Source organism: Haemaphysalis longicornis, unplaced genomic scaffold (genome assembly GCF_048455015.1).
Source record: "Haemaphysalis longicornis isolate Haplotype H1 unplaced genomic scaffold, Haemaphysalis longicornis Haplotype H1 scaffold_3, whole genome shotgun sequence".
Taxonomy (NCBI): domain Eukaryota; kingdom Metazoa; phylum Arthropoda; class Arachnida; order Ixodida; family Ixodidae; genus Haemaphysalis; species Haemaphysalis longicornis.
In genome coordinates, this window is record NW_027526335.1 from 67,965,306 (window position 1) to 67,985,402 (window position 20,097).

Genomic DNA, 20,097 nt, shown 5'->3' on the forward strand with positions numbered 1-20,097 from the left:
CCAGCATGGTGTCGTTAGCGACATTGTCAGCTCCATAAGCGCGGCACCGAGACACAACAGCGGTTGCATTGGTTGGGCCGTCCACTATGTGAAACAACTCCGAGACGATACAGCGATAATAGGGTCAATACACTGCACAAACACGGGGAGATAACGGCCACATAATTCAGAACCCGGCTTTGTATGCGCTGACCTGCTCTCCATAACTGTCATCCACTGTGCACACTGTGCAGCTACCACGCTCTTCACTGGCACATACAGCAGCCCCTGTGCCCATAGCATGGTCACTGATCCAGCAGGCTATAGTTTCGAAGTAGTCCTACTGGTGGGTAGAGGAGCAATGGCGCAGTGAGCAACAGTAGAGGCAGACGCCGCGCTCGAGAGCTACCTCGGGAAGCATTGGCGTTCCTTAGCAATGTCCCTTATATACACTCGCGCTACATTCCTTCGCTCTGCGAACTTGATCGAAGTACCGGCTGCACACAGACAGGGGCGATTTTATGAGTTGGGGCACCCACCAGTTTTGAGTCGCTAAAATATATCCAAAAAATTACCGTCTCTTCCTAAACAAAGTTGAGGGAAACGCGAGAACTTTCTGACAATAAAACGCAGTCAAAGGTGCGCGAGAACTTTCGCTGAAAGTGCGTCGAGACTTCGCTGAACACGAGTTCGATCGACCGTCCAATCTTCAAGGTCCCAAATCCCAAACGAAGAACGAGCCCTGGATATTTTCGCGCACTCCATAAACACATCTACGAACGATCTAAATGTGTTCTGGTCCGGGGTTTATGAGATAAAGGTGTACTATTGTACCTCTTCTTTATGATCGATGCTTGTATTGTCTTATCTAGAACGTTCCTTCTACACTATTTTCAAGTAACCGTTCTGACACACTGGAAGCCTGGTTTCACGCGCGCGCCGTGTGTCCAGAGATATTATCAGAGCTTTTCGGTCGACCAACTGGTCTATGGAAAATGCATTAGTTGTTCGACAGGACGCCATCAGTCCCCCTAAGAGAGCTTTCGCTTTAAAAAAATTTGTTTGACGAAGCAGGAAGCTTGCACGTTGCCCGTAGTAAACACTGCCAGTTAGCGGTCGTACGCTGCGCGATAGCTTGGGCCATTATAAATCTAATCGCGCTGCCCTGCTGAAGCTCGCAAAGGCGTTGCAACGGTATGGCAAATCGCTTGCATAAAGCATCGCAAAAAGCTTTGAGTTGCTGCATCATCTCCAGCGGCACCACTATTATCAACAGAGGCCTAGCGTTGGCATAGTTATCAAGCTTTTGTCAGGACACTGAAATGGGTTTCGTCTCTTTAGATTAACGTATTAACACACTAATTTTAGAGGCTTCTTTCGGATGTGCATATATTTCTTTTAACACGAAAGTGTTTTATGGCGGGGTACAGAAACCTCACCGACGTCATATCGGTCACAGAAATTACTTCTTCAGAAAAAGTTCCATTGGCGCGGCGGCGCTAGGATTCGAGCCAACGATCAGTCTGGCCGCAACGGGAGGTGTAAAAGGCTCTGCCAACTGAGCCATGAAGTCATGCTTGAATAGCTCTAAGAGCGCGCCTGATGTCCTTCCCTCTAACTTCCATTCAGATGGCGCTGCCGTCTAGGAGAGGCGAAGCGAAGAAGTGCGTCATGACGCTAATGAGCGCCGATAGTTGGCGCCTCGATAGGGCAGCATCAGAGTCCTTCAATGCTTTACTCTGGCAGCGTGTAGCAGCGGAAGCTGCTGTGTTCACCCGTCCGCCGCCTATGTGGAACGCCACTCAGCTTGTGCAACGCCGCCGCCGCGTTTCACAAGCCGGATTCGTAGCAACGCAAGCGTCTGGCGTACACGCCGCGCAGCAGGACCAATGTCGTGTCACCGAAACGACCCGCCAGCAAGACGTCGCTAGCCAAGCGCACCCACAAGACTGCTGGCGACCCGCAAATCATGCTCCTTTCGCTGTAGCAGACCATGACTTCACCAAACGATTCGCTGACAACCAGTTCGGTTTCGTTCGCATGGTTTACGAGTGCCTGGAGTTTCAATCGGATTTACGCAATGCTCCGGCGCGTGTAATCCAGTGTCGAGTGTTGATGCGTCTAACGGTGCCACACTGACGAAATATAAATAGCGATGTGCAAGTTCATATCGAAGCACAAAAAACATTCCAATGCTCCCCTGAAGGCACATTTAACTTACGCATTTTGCCGATTCCTATGAAAGAAGGATCAACCATATTTTTCTCGAATTCAAAAAGAATCCCTCGATACTTATCAATGCCCAGCTTATTTATTCGGCCAACAGGGGCGCGGGCGTGAATATCTTGTTTCACGAGTAAATATCAGATGTACTTGTTTTCCCTCCCTACCCCAAACGCTCTTTAACGTGCACTCCGTGCCTTGCAACAGACATCCAATGCGCACGTGAAGTTGTTAGCGTTTCACATGCGTAGACCCTGAGCAAATTTTCCCCAGGTGGCTGAGCTGAGGACTCCATGTGATTCTATCTTTTGCAAATTGTGGGACGCTGAAGGCAGATCTCATGAATGAGAATTGAGGGGGAGAAGGCTCATACGAAGAAGCAGTGTAATGGTAATGCCGTGGAGCTCAGGAGAGTAAATCTATGCGAGCTAGTTTTTTTTTTTTTTTTTTTTTTTTTGCCGTAAAGCAAACTCTCGCAAAAAAAGCGAGCTAGTTAAACAGACCTGCCCACACTGGAAGAACATGTACATTCACGGTAAGATGAATATTTATAAGCACCTAGCGCCACGGAGGATCAATTCCAGTCGTGTGAATCACTGCCCGTTTGAGCAGGCCGTTCACAAACGAAGTTTCAAAAGAGCCCGGCAAGGGGTTCTGTCGTGACGCAGTGGAAGAAGTAAGCGCCGCCAGCCCCGGGCCCATACCTTGTCTTGCGGGAGATCACAAAGCTAGAAAAAAGAAGCACGCTTTGAAATCCCAGGCTCCGCTTTTCAGTGGATGTACAAGGAAAATTCTGTCATGCCGAGAGGGTCTGCCTTTTTCTTCTTTTTTCTTTCTTCTTTGGGAAAATCGGATTGCGATACGCCTTCGAACTAAGGAAACGTTTCCGCCAGTTAAGTTACTTCTTTCGGTAAGTTTGCAGTTTAAATTTCTTAGCCGGGCCCCTTTTCAGCTTTCATCTGCACATTGGAGCGGAAATTCGCTTTGCGCATTATTCACCAAAAAGACAATGCAAACTAGTTACACTAATTGTACGATGTATAAAACACGTTGTACGTTGAGTACACGTGCGCATGTCGAGCAGACTGTGAATGTGAGCTATCTTGCTTGTGCGAAGCTGTTGACACATTTTGCGGGGCTTGCGAAGGGGGGCCACTTTCATCCGTTAATCAACAACGTGATTACACGCATCCCGGAATAAACACTAAAAGAAAGTTCTAAAATGGCGCTCCGAAGTCTCTTCATTTGTCTTTCGCTTACACAATGCGCGTTACACGATGTACTCCATCGGTATAAATGGAATATATGGGCTACACAAAGGGTCATCGTACACGTCTGTGGGATGCTCTGGTGCCATGCGAACGTGCGTCCGGTTGTGTGACGCCTCCTTGGAAAGGGAAGGTCAAGGGTTAGGAGTGTATGTGCAGAGATGAGCCAATAAAAAGAATGCTTGCGGCTTACGACTGTATTTATTTCTTACTTTCTTGCTTTATCAAAGAGGTGTTGGCATATAGTGGAGCCTATTTGTTAAATAAACGCTGCTCTACTACTTTCTTGGGCGTCCTTTTAATTTAATTTACGCGACCCAACCACATAGGTTGCTTCACCTATTCAACAAGTATGAAGCTGAGCGGATGTTGAGCTCACACGCACGCCGGTCGGCCTTCTGGTAACGGAGCAAACTGATACAATTTTTAAACCGAGCTTTACCTTTGTCTGTACTGCGTTCGCCAGCATGTGGCTCTAAAAGGGAGCACAAGTGCCTCCTGGGGAAGTTTAACATGCAGAATAGCGGGGTCCGTGCAAAAAATCCATGATAATGCTAATTAGCGCCCACCTCCCTTCATGCGTAATAGGCTTCGAAAGTTTATCCCTGCTCGGACTGAGCAAACTCGGCATCTCGCCAATGCCTCCCAGAGCCATCGTTTTCCCTACCATGCCTCCTTCCCGACTGAGACGTAAGAACTTTCAGAAAGTTGAGCCAGCTTTGTAAATCTAGTTTACCAGGTGTCTGGGCGAATGATCAGCGGGTGCTCCATTAAGCCAGCTTGGGCAGCCTGGAAGCCAAACAGCTCAGAAAGGCGGGCGAGCGCTGAGGGCTCTTGGTCTGGCGCGAAACGTTGCGCTGAGGTGCAAAGCAGACGTTCGTACACGCTGTCTTTCCCTCCTAACCCTTTGTCCAGCATCCCCTTCGAGGCCCGCAAAACTCCCTCCCCTCTTATCTTATACACTGCTCATTTACGTGCAGCTTGTTAACGGAGAGTCCTCTCCTTCATTTGGAATTCCGCTCCCGGAAAAGCGGGACCTTCGCCGACTCGGCATGGTGTGGAAACCGGTTAACGCTCGTGGGTGGATCGGGATAGTGAGTTGGCGGAATACATGCCTGAGTGCGTTTGTTAGCATATACACCCTCAATAAAGGCGCACATCTACCACAAAACAGCGGTTTAGATGGCCTAGTACAATTACACAGTAATGCTGACACAAATCTTACAGAACTTCGAGAAACTGTTGCGTTTCCTTCAATTAAGGAATTGGCCACTCTGCTGGAGCATATGTCGTGTATCGGAGAAGGCTGCGTTGCATTCTCACTGGTTTTTTTTTCTTCCCCGTTCATCACCGAATAGATTGATTGATTGCATGTCGGGTGTGCGCGTGCGCACTCGCACGCGCACACGCACGCGCACACGCACACGCACACGCACACGCACACGCACACGCACACGCACCACGCGCACACACACACACACTCACACACACACACACACACACACACACACACACACACACACACACACACACACACACACACACACACGCACACACACGCACGTGTACGCATACGCACACTCGCACGCAAACCATGACCGATGGCAAATGACAGATGAAGAAACGATAGTGAGAAGGAAGTGGGTGAAACGTTTTGATCAACACAAAGGAGGTTAGCCCACTGGTGCCAGGCTTTTCCCCTTCACTTCGAACCTATCAAATTCTCATGGGAATAAAAGGAGAAACGAGAGAGTACGCAGATAAAGGAGAATGCAGAAGGGACGTGCAAAAGAAAAAGTTACAAATCCCGTACCCACAAGTTTTGTCTATGCTGCCAGATTTCCATACTCTAGTCCCTCATGTGAATTCACCGAGGAACGAAATTGTTTTTCGCAAGGGCGTCTTCTCGGTGGAACAATAAATAGCCTCGAGGAGCGAAGTCATCCTCGCATTGCGTCCACATTCTTGCGCCCAGCGAACACTCGCATCGTCGCAGTCTCTCCAGCATCGAAATTTAGAACCATGCTGGAGATCCATAACGCAACTCGGTGCATGACAGAGATATCACTTGTGTGGCGTCTGGAAGACCCGGTTCGATGCCGAGAGCAAATAAACGCCTTGACGTTATATAGCAATTTCGCACACCCCAAGAATCAGTGCACAGGCGACCACGCGACTATAATATTCTACGTACTCTAAGGAATAACATAAAACGTCGCTAGATCATCCGTCGTGACAAAACCGCGGCTGATCGAGGCGTGATATTGCCTTCCCAAGAAGAGGGCGGTCGAAGGAGGCATTACGACCCGAGTTATATCTCAGCAGTACAGCCGCCTGAACACGGGTACTGTATCGGGGCGCTTTATTGGGGGTGGGGAGCGGCCATAAACAGTACCGCTTTCGCGTCACATTTGTCATTTGCCGCTGATCTGGAGCACCGCTGCGCTGCATGCCGAGCCTGTTGTGTCCGGCTGTCGTCTCAATACCGATGTGAGTGCGAGGCATTTGAAAAAGAAAACCAGATATAGATTTAGAGGTTTTTGGGCATTCCATTATCTCCCAGGGCTAGAGCTCTAGGGCTTGCACATAGTATTAAGGTTGACTTAGAATAAGTTACCAGTTTGAAAACCTCGGCGAAAGAAAAAAAATACCACGAACACTTCACGGCTCGTCCAGCGCTCTTTGGCGAATGCCCTTCTTGGACTCAGCCGAATGTTTTTCCTCTTTTCTGACAGCATGTGGACTGTACCGGCGTGTGCATTGGTTTGTTTATGAGCGAAGTTTTGTTGGTAAAATCAAAACTCGCGTAAAAATATCGCACATTATTTCATAGACACTATCTCATAGCCCAAAGCAACTGAAATAATAATCTTTCTCCTCTTACGAAGCGATTCAAGGCTACATCGCATTCGATTATAACGCAGCCAAGCTGTGTGGCAGTTGTGTTCCTTACTGGGAATGGCTTATTTACCTAAAAAAGCTGCTTTGCTTACCGAGTTACCATACGTAGAACGGTGTATATAATGAACTAGGCGAACTTGGCACGTATTTCCTGTTATTTAACAAAAACACACGGTTCATTTCGCACACCACTGCTGCAGGCGCACGGAATGCACAAGATGCTTTTTGCATCGCTACGCTCTTTGAAAGCGTGGAATAATCTCGATTCCTACTTCCTGTACTCCAGTTGTTAGACGGGCTCTGATGAGGGCCGCGTGGGTGCATACCACCAAATTTCGTAGCGGTAATCTGGCCCGTCAAAACAGCGCAGTTGGGCGAGCGAAACTCTTAAGCGAACAAGTTTAGCGCGGCGCACAGACAACAGGCGGGCCGGGGGGTCTCAAATGATACGAGGGTAATGATCGGAAATGAGGCTCCGGCGGCGATGCGTGTGAACCGGTGTGATGCTACAACCGCGTGTGAGCAGAGGAAACTGGTAGCGTGGTCAAGTGCGTTCTGACTCGCGGACGCCTGCCATCCTTCCTAAACTACTCAGCGCGCAATTTTCTCCTACAATGGATATGAAAAAAAGTTAGTGAATAAGCTTAGTAGAGTTATGCTGGCGGGCAAGCTCTCACAATGGTCGCCCCAATTGTGTGGCGTTCTCGGCTGCACATCCGGACCCAACGATAATGAATGGCTTACGTAGGGGTACGTTACGCAACTCTCTTGAGAACTGGCACGGAACCAAAAGCTCCGCGCTGGGTCTAGACCGCTGTCTCAAGTGAAATATAATGGTTCGGGAAAGTAGGTTAATGCACTAACAATGCTTCGTCCTGGTTATCATTTGCCGGTGTTCTTAGGGTTCTTAAAGTGAGTTACAGTTTGCCACAGACTAGGTTCAACAATCTCTACTGTGCCATAACATTTGTAAGTAATGATATGCTCCAAGTACTCAGGAGTGAATCGTTTAGTGTTAGTGTATTTTCCGCACGACAGGAGCACCCGAAGCACCACCGACGGGATTCTCTGTCGGTGCTTCACATAAGGAGCCACGGTGCCACCAGTGTTTTTAACCTTATCGCAGAATCGTATGTATGTATGTATGTATATATATATATATATATATATATATATATATATATATATATATATATATATATATATATATATATATATATATATATATATATATATATATATATATATATATATATATATATATCTACCTATAAAAAGAAGTGCCCGACTGACTGAATGACTGACCCATCAACGCCCAGCCAAAACTGTTAGATCTAGAGACTTGAAATTTCTCGAGTTTATTTGCGTCATTGGGTAGGTGCTCACTAAGGCGGGTTTTTCAGTAATTGCACTCCTTGCCGAGGAAAAGGGCGAAATTGTGGTTTCGTGAATTCGAGATTTTCTCGGTCACCCATTCACATATCGAAGCGCTTTTTGCCGATAAAAGTACCCCCTAAGAATATCCAAAAAGTAGTTTTTGGATTTCGCCCTAACCTACACCAGCGAGGTGATTCCGCATTCCGGAACTAGAATGGTGTTCCTAAAGATTCTCAAATAAATCTTTCACCGATTCAGTTATCCAACTGATATTTGTTAGAATATGTTACTCATACAAATGCACAGCACCGTTTTTAAGGATTTCGCCCTGCGACGCCGCTAAAAGGGCGAAATTGTTTTTTTGCAAATGACGCGGCTGATGAGCCAAAAAGGCCTAACAGATTATGTACACGTCTAGCCAAACTGCTCTTTCAAGCGGCTACAGATTGCAAGGGCACATTCTGATAACGGTGTTGAAGGTCAATATTCCTGAAAATTTTAAAAATTCCACCATGGAGAGAGTGAAAAGTGGTAAAATAGTTTTTCAGGTGTTAATTTTTTTACCGCCCGCCATTTGAGATATCGAACTGGTTTTTGCTGAGATAGGCAACTTACTCACGTATGTAAACACTGTAATACAATATTTTTCAATGACACCCTCCCAACAGAAGCAAGTGGGATTTTGAGAAAACACTGTGTTTTTACACATTCGTAAATAACCACTCAACAAGTTGATATCTCCCATTCGTTTTTTCTTTAAAATGCTGCCCATTTAATTGCCCGAAACCACGATTTTGTCCTAACAGGCGGATAAGAAGGCCAGCGAGATTTTTTAATCTGCGTCCTTTTGGACGTAAAATTCAGTTGAGTTTTCCCGCGTTCGCTTAGCGGTCGCCATCTGTTGACACCTTCGGCCACTACGCGTCTCCCGTAGGAGCCGGTGTCATCTATCTATATCTATACCTATAAAAAGAAGTGCCCGACTGACTGACTGACTGACTCATCAACGCCCAGCCAAAACTGTTCGACCTAGAGACTTGAAATTTCACGAGTTTATCTGCGTCATTGAGTAGGTGCTCACTAAGGCGTGTTTTCCAGAAATTGCCCTCCGAACCGAAGAAAAGGGCGAAATTGTGGTTTCGCGAATTCGTGATTTCCTCGGTCACCCATTCACACAACGAAGCGCTTTTTGCTGATATAAGTAGCCCTTAAGAATACCTAAGAAGTAGTTTTTTGATTTCGCCCTAACCTACACCAGCGAGGTGATTCCGCATTCCGGAGCTAAAACGGTGTTCCTAAAGATTCTCAAATAAATCTTTCACCGATTCAGTACTCCAACTGATTTTTGATAGAATATGTTACTCATACAAATCCACAGAACCGTTTTTTAAGGATTTCGCTCTGCGACGCCGCTAAAAGGGTCAAATTGTTTTTTACAAATGACACGGCTGATGAGCCAAAAAGGCCCGACAGGTTATGTATACACGTCTAGCTAAACTGCTCTTTCAAACGGCTACAGATTGCAAGGACACCGCGCCATCTTGGTGCAATTTGTTTAGCGAGAGTTGGAGTAAAACACGAGTAACACTCGTTTCACATTACCACGACGCGCCTGCAGTTACTGACAGCAGGCGGGCGCTCTTGAGTGTGTACCACTTCCCAATGAAGTAGCCTAATATGGCGACTAACAAATACCCATTGCTGTCCTTAATATAATGCAAGATGCGCAAGATGCGCATTTGCATATCTTCTTTGAAACTGCTTTGTTCCGCGTGACTAATCTTTTTGCCCATGTCAAACACGTGCATGGGCATATCTTGTTTTGACCCCTCTTTCACCCCCGTTGCCACGGGGGAGGGGAAAATTACCTTGTTATTTATTTATATATATATATATATATATATATATATATATATATATATATATATATATATATTAGATGCGGTTTAATAAACCCGAAGCCCTACACCACGGCGTACCTCCTGGCCCAGGTGCGGCTTTGATGCCTTAAGCCCAAACCAGAACTTTTTAACGCATGCGCGTATCATCCTCTTTGGCGATTTGAGTCGCTGGTGTATGTATGACTCATGTGAATTAAGCACTCGTGCAACGGGGATAAGTATGTACAGGGGCTCCATGCCATCAGCGTGAGCCTACAGCAACTTTCGGCGGCAGCCACGAAAGGCGTTGTAAAAATTGCAAAGAAACGTCTTTCCGTCAGAGTGTGAAGCCTATTTAATAAATAGCACATGGGAAAGGATATCGCATTAGCAATAAAACACGTTGCTGCCATTACTCAGGGTAGTCGGTATGCTTTTGATAGCGCTGCAGTGTACCGTGCAGCGCAGCCAAGTGAGGCTTCTCCCAGTGGAGCCCTAGTGCTCGCATTTGCCCTAGTTGAACAACTGGCAATTTTACGCGTCAACGTGTGTGCTCTAACCTTAAAGATCCACCGCACGGGAGTGTGAAGCGCTGCGATAAAAGTTGGCAAAGCGCCAAGAGGGAGGTTAACGGTGCAGCTACATTCACCGTGGAATAATATTATTCACTTTGCCACCACGCGGATTGGCTACGCTATCATGTTTTGTTTTTCGCCTTGACGCTGTTAATGACTTGTGTTTGGATATTCACTGCTATTTTTTTAGAGCGCAGCACTTAAGCGTCCGCTAATATGGCTTGGTGGCCTCGCCAGCCTCGCAACCGAGTGAATGAGGGAAACACCGAATACAGAAAGAAAATGGAGGGGGAACATGCGGCGAAAGTGTGAGGGGGAGGGCGGTATGCCTAGCCCGCACGAGGCATGCTTGGCGATGGCGCCGCGCCGTGAGATAACGCCGTAGCAGCGCGTGCCGTTGTGCGCTCTACGTTGACACGTTTAGATCCTGAGACGCAGTTCGCCGCCCCATCCGTAGACGCAGACTGCGATCACTTTCATAGACGCAGTTCGCGCCGCCAACCCAGAGGTCCATACACGATTAGCAACATGCTGGGCGGCGGCGATGCACTGCCATATATCGGCAGAGTATCGTGCGCCGCCGTGCGTTCACTCATCACGCGATCACTTTCTGAGACGCAGCAGCTATGCGCCGTGACCGAAAAGACTGCAGTTCGCGCTCGGGGCAAATTTCGCAGAATTAGGGAGTATAGTAATCGTCAGCCATTTTTTTAGATGCGATGCTGAGAGCATCTCTTATCGGCGGCCCTGTTCTTCCTGCGTGCGTCCGTCGTCGTCGGCGTCCGCACTCTCCTCCGCTCACCCCCTCTCTCCGATAGCGAACACTCTATAGCGAGGGGCATTGGATTGGATTGGATTGGATTGGCTTGGCTTGGCTTGGCTTGAATTGGATTTGATTGGATTAAAGTGGATTGTGTTGGACTGTGTTGCGTCATAGCCGCGGCAGACGCACTGGCGCCGGCGCGTGCCGAGGTGAGAGCGAACACTCTCTCTCAACATCTGCGGGTGTGCGGCCCAGCGCGCTCTCACTCCGCCGGTGGGCGGCGCTGCGCGCGGTGCTGCGCATGTGCAGTACTCTTTCTCTCCGCGGTCTCCTCTCCTTGGGGCGCGCTGTGCATATAACCGGTGTGCCGCTTTCCGGCGGCCTTTCGGTCGACGGTTGCTCTCCGCTTGCGCTTGAACCCCCTCAGCGTCGCATCACACCAGGGTTCCAGCGAGGGGAGGTGGGCGTAATTTTTATTTAATTTTTACCCCGTATTTTGTATTTTCTTTTCCACTGCTGTGGTGCAAAAGTGACTTGTTTAAAACCTTACTTGTCTCGCCACTCCTGCCTGCAGTATTGAATCAATGAAATGAAAACGAAAAAAAAGGCTTGGGTGGTCGTCCGCCTTCCCACAGCGAGATCGTTCACGGTTTTCTTTTCTTAGGTGCTCTCGATGGTGAGAATGATAATTATAGCCACCTCACATGTTCAGTACGCTCAGCTTCGCCCGTCTCTTTGCAGTACCGTGACCGTCTTTTCGAGATAACTCCAGTCATCGAAATTACTCAAAACTAAAACTTCGCGTCGCGTCTCGAGCAGTTCGCGGGCGCGGAGCGGTGGCACCATGCTGAGACAGCAGCGCAAAAGAATCGCTAATAGGCCGTTAGTTTTGGCACGCTTCGCACTGAAAACAGGCAGGGAGGTATTTGCCTTCTTTTTCTCTTTAGCTGTTTTTTCCAGGCGTTAGTTATGGCGACCCGCCAGGCCGGATATGAAAATGTTTGCGGCAGGCTGGTGGTGCATATGCTGCGACTGGAGCCACAACCCGTGGTTTCAAGCCAGATTCGCAGGTTTCGGCGCTGTGCTCGCTTTTTCGAAGCTGCTTCCTGCCTTGTTTCCTTTTTTTCGTGCTAAAGCACGATCAATAGAGACTTCCCGCTGGCCCGTTTGGAACTTCCTACGAGCTGGGTGTCGCGGATGGGCCTCGATGAAAAAAGGAGCGGTGCAGGGTAGATAAAAGGAGGGAACGTATTTCCGTCTGTTCAACGTAAAATGAGTGATTGAGTGAAGGAGTGAGGAAGGAAGTGAGGAAGTGAGAGAGGGAGTGAGTGAGGGAGTTAGTGAGTGAAGAGACAGCCACTCAGTTAGCCAGACAGCTGCAGATAGAACATTAAGTTAGCGCAACTTTGAGGTCACGCCATCGAAATGACCGAGAGCATTTTAACGGTTCACTAGCTATTGTACAGACAGGATAAAAAGGAACAAATTTTCACTGTGTCCTTTTGGCGGACGCACTCGTCAAGCCTGGGGAGCATCGCCTCCAGACGCTAAAAACGAAATTTTAAGAAATGTGAGAGAGAGAGAAGGCTCTTTAATGTAAACTGGTGAGGTCAGCCCTGCTAGGGACTAGGCTTGCTACACGAGATGGCGGGTGACAACGTCGATGAGTGGTGAATATTATACATTAGGGTTACAGCAGGAAGAAGACAAACAAGAAGCGTTTAAAAAAAAAAAGGAAAGTAGAAACAAGAGAATGCTGCCAGCAGAGTCCGGACATAAAAATACAATTGAAAAGAGAATCGTTAATGTAAACACTGAAACAAAATGAAAAGTAAACGACGCGAAAAAAAGAGTAACAACACCAACCCAAGAAAAATAAATAGATGGACGCCAGTGACACCAACACAAGCAAAGTAAATAGATGAACGCCACAGTGCGAAAGAGTAGATATCGTGACACACTTGCTCTGTCTGCGATCTAGAGAAATTTGTCTAGTTCAGTGTCTCGTAGGAACTGAAGTAAAACTTTCGTACCTAAGGTACTGTCAGCAGTATTGGCCCAGGGCCCAAGAAAATGACGAAGTTCCAGACTGCTTCCATGGCGTACACGAGAGAGGGAGGTCGCTGCAGTTTTCCGCGCAGCAGCGAATCGAGGGCAGACGCACAGCAAGTGATCGACAGTCTCACGCACAGCGCAAGTCCGGCACAGAGGGGAATCGTCCCAACCTATCTTGAACTTAGAAATGTGTTGCCTCGGCCTTGTGGATATCGATCGAGCAAAGATGAAATTTCATGTGACGAGAAAAATAATCACTTTGATCGTTTGGTCACGTTCTTATAACTGCCATGCCAAAAACCTGTCTCTCTCCTATTTTGCGTTCTCCTGTGGTACTGCCTTTCCTTAATTATACTGGTAACGTTAAGTCAATCGTTAAAATTGCTTATTATACAAGTGACGCTAACATAATGCTATCGGCAAAAGTTTAACTCGAATAAACACGTAAGACATCCCATTTTTGAACACCCATAGATCACAAGAGCTAAGAGCCTTACAGACATTCGTTTAAAGTATTGCTCGCTGCGATGTATAGAACTTGTATTCTTGATCGATATTAAAACTAAAACAATATTACGCACTCCTATTACGGCCCATAAAGCTCCGGTCAGACGAATCCCGAACTTTCAAAGAAGAGAGAGAAATAAAACATGGCAGTCTTTCAGATAGTTTTCCTTAACGCAAACTGGAACAAACCGTAACCAGGGTCACAACAATGCTGCGAAGTGGAGCTTCGCCGGATTGCGTGCCACAAGAAGGACTGGAGCGAAGTCGATAAACCCCGACCGAACATCCCTTTCCCCTCACATACCCACACACGCTTTACGGGTAGTTTGTCCTGTGGAACGGCGTAGAAACCAGACAAGCTTGCCACACTAGCCCTGCATTGCTTCGGCAGACGATGCATTTGCAGCATCGCCGTAAAAGGTCATTGCGGCGGAAGCAGCCTTCGGGGCAGAGCGGCCGCAGCATTGTCGGTGCTACGGCTCCGCCTTCGCCCTCTCTCTTCGTCCCTCCTCATCTTCGGCTTCCACGGCTTCCCCATCAAACACACTAAGGGCATTGAGGAAGAAACCGCAGCGATAGCACGGCTGAAAATAAAGCCAGAGGAATAAAAAGAAAAAGGAGGGTTCGTAAATGCGAGACCCTGTAGTGCGGCCACGACAGTGGGTCGGTGAACCTTTTGTTGCCCTGATCTGGAGCAATTTCGTCGCTGTACTCTTTTGTGCATTCTATTCGCATTGTGAGGTTCAGGTTATTACTCATAGCCAACCGACGTTTCATTTCTTTCCATTTTTCGTCCTTTGCTTCGGAGGAACTTACTGCAATCAGTTAGTCGACTTGGTCAGGAACCGAGTCATGTCATATCTTCGAACACCAGCAATCACGCAGCTTTGGTGTGATCAACTCCACCGTATAACTGTTGTGGAAATTTTGTGAAATCGTTGTTATAGCGTTTTGGTATATTTCTTGATGGGGTGTGATGATACGCGAAATTCAGTTACAGAAGTACAGCATAAATCCGGGTGTGGTGGTACCGTTTCGGAAATTAGCGCCATAATTACATTGTATTCACCGAACATAAGCCACATACCCAACCTACAGATATGCTTTGCCAACCCAAAAAGAGGGGACGCTCAAACACGCTGACATCGCCAGAGGTAGCTTAGGTTCCGATGTAGCTCTTTTAGTGCGTAAGCATTCTTTGTCAAGTACGACAAAGCACCTACCTTTTAACGCCTCCTATCTACATAAAAATGCTTAATTGGCGAAGTTAACCCATTAAATCGTTATGATGTTGTAAATACAGAATACCACTTGCCATAAACTAACAAAAACAAAGATATAAAAATAATATGGAAGTAGCAAAATCAAACGTATTTTTATACATCGCCGTCACACTACTGGGTCACGAGAAAGCTCCAAGCCTGTTTACGACCTGCATCGACTCAAAAATGCATAACTGGTCAAGTTAACTACTGAACAGTCAAAACATTGTAAACAGAAATTAATGGTTGAAGAAAAAAAAGGACTCAACATGAAGAGAAGCGGCGTAGGAATGCTGATCCATTGTAGACCATTCTCGCAAGTTACGGCCAATATATATTTTTTGGTTAATTACTAATGTTTTAGTTCTAACGGGATAGTTTCCAGGTTTCCTTTAGTGGTTTACTCCATTTTGCTTAGCAGAGATGCACTTTCATTTCCCTCGTTTACATTTCGCCCTGTTTACTAGGGAAGGCATTGCAGTAATTGGAGGTGGAGAGAAAGGCACTCGCACAGAATGAAAGGCAGAAGTTCTTTGTTTTTTCCAAGTGTACAGACACACGGCAAAGCAAAGGCGCCGTGGAAAGGTTTGCACAGTTTTAGTGCCTGAAAGAAAGAAGTTCAAAGAACAGCCGGCATAAAAATAAATTGCCACGCGTGTCGAGGCAAGCGAAGCTGGAAAAGATAACTTGCATACTCTTCCTTTGTGTCCCCGTCAAGTTCCAGTTTTCTGTACCCGTATAACGTTCTTTCGCAAAGGAAGGCGTCGCCAAGAATCTGGAACACTTTGTTTAGAAGGAACTGAAAGCGAAGCGTAAAATCCAGCGAAATGTTCGAGACAATATTTTCCCGAGTAAGTTTGCAGCCCCTTTTGTGTGCTTTTTTTTTTGTGTGTTGGCTTCGCGAGATTCCGCAGCGAATGAAGTTGGAAAATTCAACCGCATTTAAGTCTTTTACCGCGGCTAAGCAGATCACCCTCTGTGTTTCGGGTCTGGCGCTGTATTCCCAAGTACCCGCTCGTCTATTACCGTCAACAACATTCCTCGGGGTTCAGCGCACTCTTTTTGTCTGTCTTTGCTATTCTCGGTTATTCCTTTAGCTGAATAAGCTATGTTGCCTCGAGTTTAAGTTATGGCAGCTTTCTTACTTTCTTCGCTTTTTTGTGTTGCTATCCGCTTGGGCTGTACTGCAAGTGCGCGCTTGTTTTGAGGCTCATTTAAACTTCGGTAGAGGCTCTAATTTTAAAGCGAAGCTTTACTTACCTTCAAATCACCCTTATTTTAGGCTCCCTGCGTTGTTCGGAGGTAAACATTCGGAGATAAAGTCTTCACAAGAGCTTTCGGGCAAGGAACTTTAAGCGGTGTCTCTTGGAAAAATGGGGTACGTCTACTTCAGTCATGTAAAACAAACGGAATTAGTTTAAGGCATTGCTTTGCCGGTCCTTAAATTTTCGGACAATATTTCAATGACGTTTGTGGGGGAGCTTCCTCTAAGGAAGTCGTTGAGGATTTTTACAAAGCATTCATACGCCGAGGATTGGAAACACCACTCTCGGGCGTTGTTTTACACAGTCGTAGTTGATGTTTTTAATTCCGTAGTTCAAACAATACGCACGCCCTTCACAGCCGTTTATGAATGAGAAAACCAGGAACTGGCCAAAATTGCGTTACCCTAGGTGCGGTGGAATCAAACATTGCCAATTTCTCGCAAGTTTGTTATGACTCGTTCTTTACGCCCGCTAAAAAAAAAAAAAATTAGGAGTGGCTTAGCTCGGCTATGCCAGGATATACGTAGCGGGATCTAAGGTTCAGCTGGTTATTCTTAGCTTTTCTGGTTGTCTAGGATTAGCTTGATTATCATGCTTACTGCTGATTCAATGACACACACACGGTATACGCATTATGTGACACATGTGTATTTATCAAGCGGCTCCGGCGCAGCGTCACCAATCGCCCCCAGACGTAAGCTGGTTCCACAGGCGCACGCCGGTGTTGCTGCGACGCACGAGCCATCGGTTGCACACTCGGTCACCCCTGGCGTGATCATCAAGTAGACCGGGCCACCACGTGCGGAACGGAGGTCGGCGAAGACGTTGGGCGCGTGGGGTGTGTGAGAGACGCCGGGCAGTGAGCAATATTCTGTGCGCTGTGTGACGTCATTGCTCCTCGCGCATGCGCAGCACGGCTCTGCAAGAGCCGCGCGAAACTGCTCAACCTCGGTCAGTGTAGCTCACGCCACAATGAACAGAACGTTGCTATTACCTTAAAACCATGCTTATCAAAGAAAGAAACCAACAATATTTTAAAGAGGATGACGGATCACCCGGTCAAAGTACAATGCGTGGATTTTAAAATAACGTTGGGAAAGGTGCTAACTATAATTTACATAAGTTACATCATTGGGCCGGTGGTAGCAAAATACGTAAACTTTGAGTCTTTGACACTTCACTTAACAAAAGTGTACCACTTTATCCACTCTCTTGCCGTCCGTGTTATGCGCGCCAGGTACGTGCGGTTTTAAACCCCGTGAACAGTTTCGTCCAAATTTTTACTTGTCTGCATGAAAGCTCAGGATTTACGTCGAAAATATTTGAATGTTGATGCCGGTTCCCTGATGAGACCCCTTGAAATGTATAAGCCTTCAGAGAGGGGAAAAAGAGAGAACAGCTGCACCTTGACCATCGCGAGTGACCGGTGACAAACCACTCAAAAGACCCACAACAGATGTCGATGCGCACGTTTCCAGACGTCGTCGTTTGTATGAAAAATTCCTTCCTCCTGGACGCAAAAGCTGGAAGAGTCGCATGAAGTGTGTGCCAGCCTTTTGCCCGAGGGATTACCTAATGGTAGCTTGCTTGCGCACCTGGGCGTAATGAATGATCAAAAAATTAATAAAGAATGCTCATAAATAAGAACAATAAACAAGAAATAAATTCCACCTTTCTCTTAAATCAAGCTACTGGCCCAAAATCATTTCGTGAGCACATTGTCCGTAGCTAAAAAAAATCACTGCTTACGGATGTCCACTTTTAGGATGTGGGCATGGATTGCAGCAACATGACAGCCATGTTTCTTATGGCGTCACTCGTATGAAATATCGAATTTTTTGTTTTAACCGCGATGCTTTATGTCTATATTGTGACTCAATAGTAAAGGTGCAACAGCAATATCGATTTCATTTAGCCACGCCACGTGGATGCTTGAATGCACTTATTCATACGTATGAGCTGTGACAGTTTGAACTGTCTTTCGGATAATTCCGATATCCTTTGACGACGCACAGATCAGGAGTAAGGGTATACATACTATCGCGTTTAATTTAACTTCTTCCGTACAGTTTCTAGATTTTTTTTTTCAAATTCGGGGGAAAAAAACAAACTCGTGAATAAAAACTATTCCTACATTAAATATTTTGTGGACGCACAAGGCGCTTTATAATAGGAAAGACTGAATGTTACAGAAAGGTGCGAGAATTCGCTCTGCGGATTCGGGAAAATGGCGCCGCTGTATGCCTCGAAAAGAAATAATTTCCTCGTGTCCTTTTGAATTCTGTGAGCCTGCGGCGCGCAGCTAGCGATGCGCGCGTTGGCTGGTTGATTCGTTTACCGAGTTCCCTCAAAACACTCGACTTCCCTGTCGCCAGCGTCAAAGCGCAGTTCGTAAATATTTCCTTTGTTTTTAAGGACACAGTGCGGAATCGAATAACGCGCAGGGAGGAGTTTCCCTGCCATCGAAAAACCCCGCAGCCTGTCACCCTAGGCGGTCGGAATACCGCGTGCAGCGGGCAATGGATGTGCGAGCCTCTTAAATTTTCTGCGCCGATGTTCTCCCTGAACGCCTCCTTTCCTTATATTCACTCAATATCGCCAGCCCCGATGGGGAATTGCCTCTCAAGACTGCTTCGCCCACGCAAGTCTGCTCTCTTACCTCCTTTTGGAGTTGGCGCCCCGAAACAATACTCAAACCTTTAATAGCACTGAAATAACGTGCCTCAATCTACTTACGTGGAATTTGTCAGTGCCGAAAAGTCAATTTTTGTGGTGGTTGAAAGCGCGGGCTAACAACTGGGATAACAGAAGAAAACGAAGGCGACTTTCGTTCGAAGACAACTTTCGAACTAACGATGGAGGCTCTTGTCCCCGTCGTTAGTTCGCGCTTTCCACCATCACTATGCATTGACAACTCGCCCAAGCTGCACCTGTTGCCAGTCAATTTTCTTTTAAAATTGTTAACTTAGGACGCGGAGGACCTCAGGCGGAAAAGTGTGACCAATCGAGTGGCTGGCGGAGACTGGTATTCGTGATTTGCAGCCGGCCGTCAAGGTTTGCATCACGGGCGTAACCTTTTCTTTAGCGTATACACTTCAAACTCCGGAGCACCGTTAACTCCAAAGTCTCAGTTGCTGACAGACTAGAGAAATCATCTCATCTTGAAGGTAGAAAATGAAACACTGGTTCCCCACGTACAGCCCTTGTTCGCGGTATCACTAACAATGCTACTTCCATTTTGCTATAGCTTTCACAGAGACGCTGTTAGCCTCTTATTGTTCAGAAAATTTCGTGTCGTTAACAGAAAACCCAGGCAGGACCGAGCAGTTCTCGTCTAAGACGCCGAGAGCATCTGTCAGGCTAATCAGGGGTACAGCGTAGAGCTTAGAATTTGTTTAGAAACCACAGAACAAGCATCGAAACCGCATAATGCATAAGGCGCCTGTGAACAATTGGAAGCCCTCCCCCCCCCCCCCCCCCTTTCCGCATGTGTTCTTGGTAAAGATTATGTTTGAAGCCTAGTCAGGACTAGTATCATTAATCGAGCAGTTCTCGCCCAAGACACCGAGCGCATGCGTCAGGCTAAACAGACCAGAGGATTTGCTGTCGGAAAAGCCGAGCGCAAGCGACAAGCCCGCCGAGACGACGGGAAACATTTCATATCCACCCCCTTCAGCTTTTGTAGTGGTTTACAGCAGCTTCTATGGACATCCACTTTCGCAGGGCGGTATGCCGACCATTTATTTTTAGAAAAAGCTCAGCAAACCTTACTTAGGTGTTAAACCTTAAATGTGAGCCTATCATCATTGTTCTAAATGGTTTGACGATAACTGCACACGCCCGCCGGAAATGGGAACCGAAAACCACGGCCCTCTCCACTAACGTGAAACGTGGGGAGGGGCGAAGCATGCAGTGTATAAATGCATTCTGGCGCCTTGGAGTTTTCTCCCACAGAGATGAAACCGTTGAGTGTAGAGGTATTCAGCTTTGCTGTAAGTCTCGTGTCTTTGAAGCACGAAGCGTTTTAGCGCGAGAGGTTGGA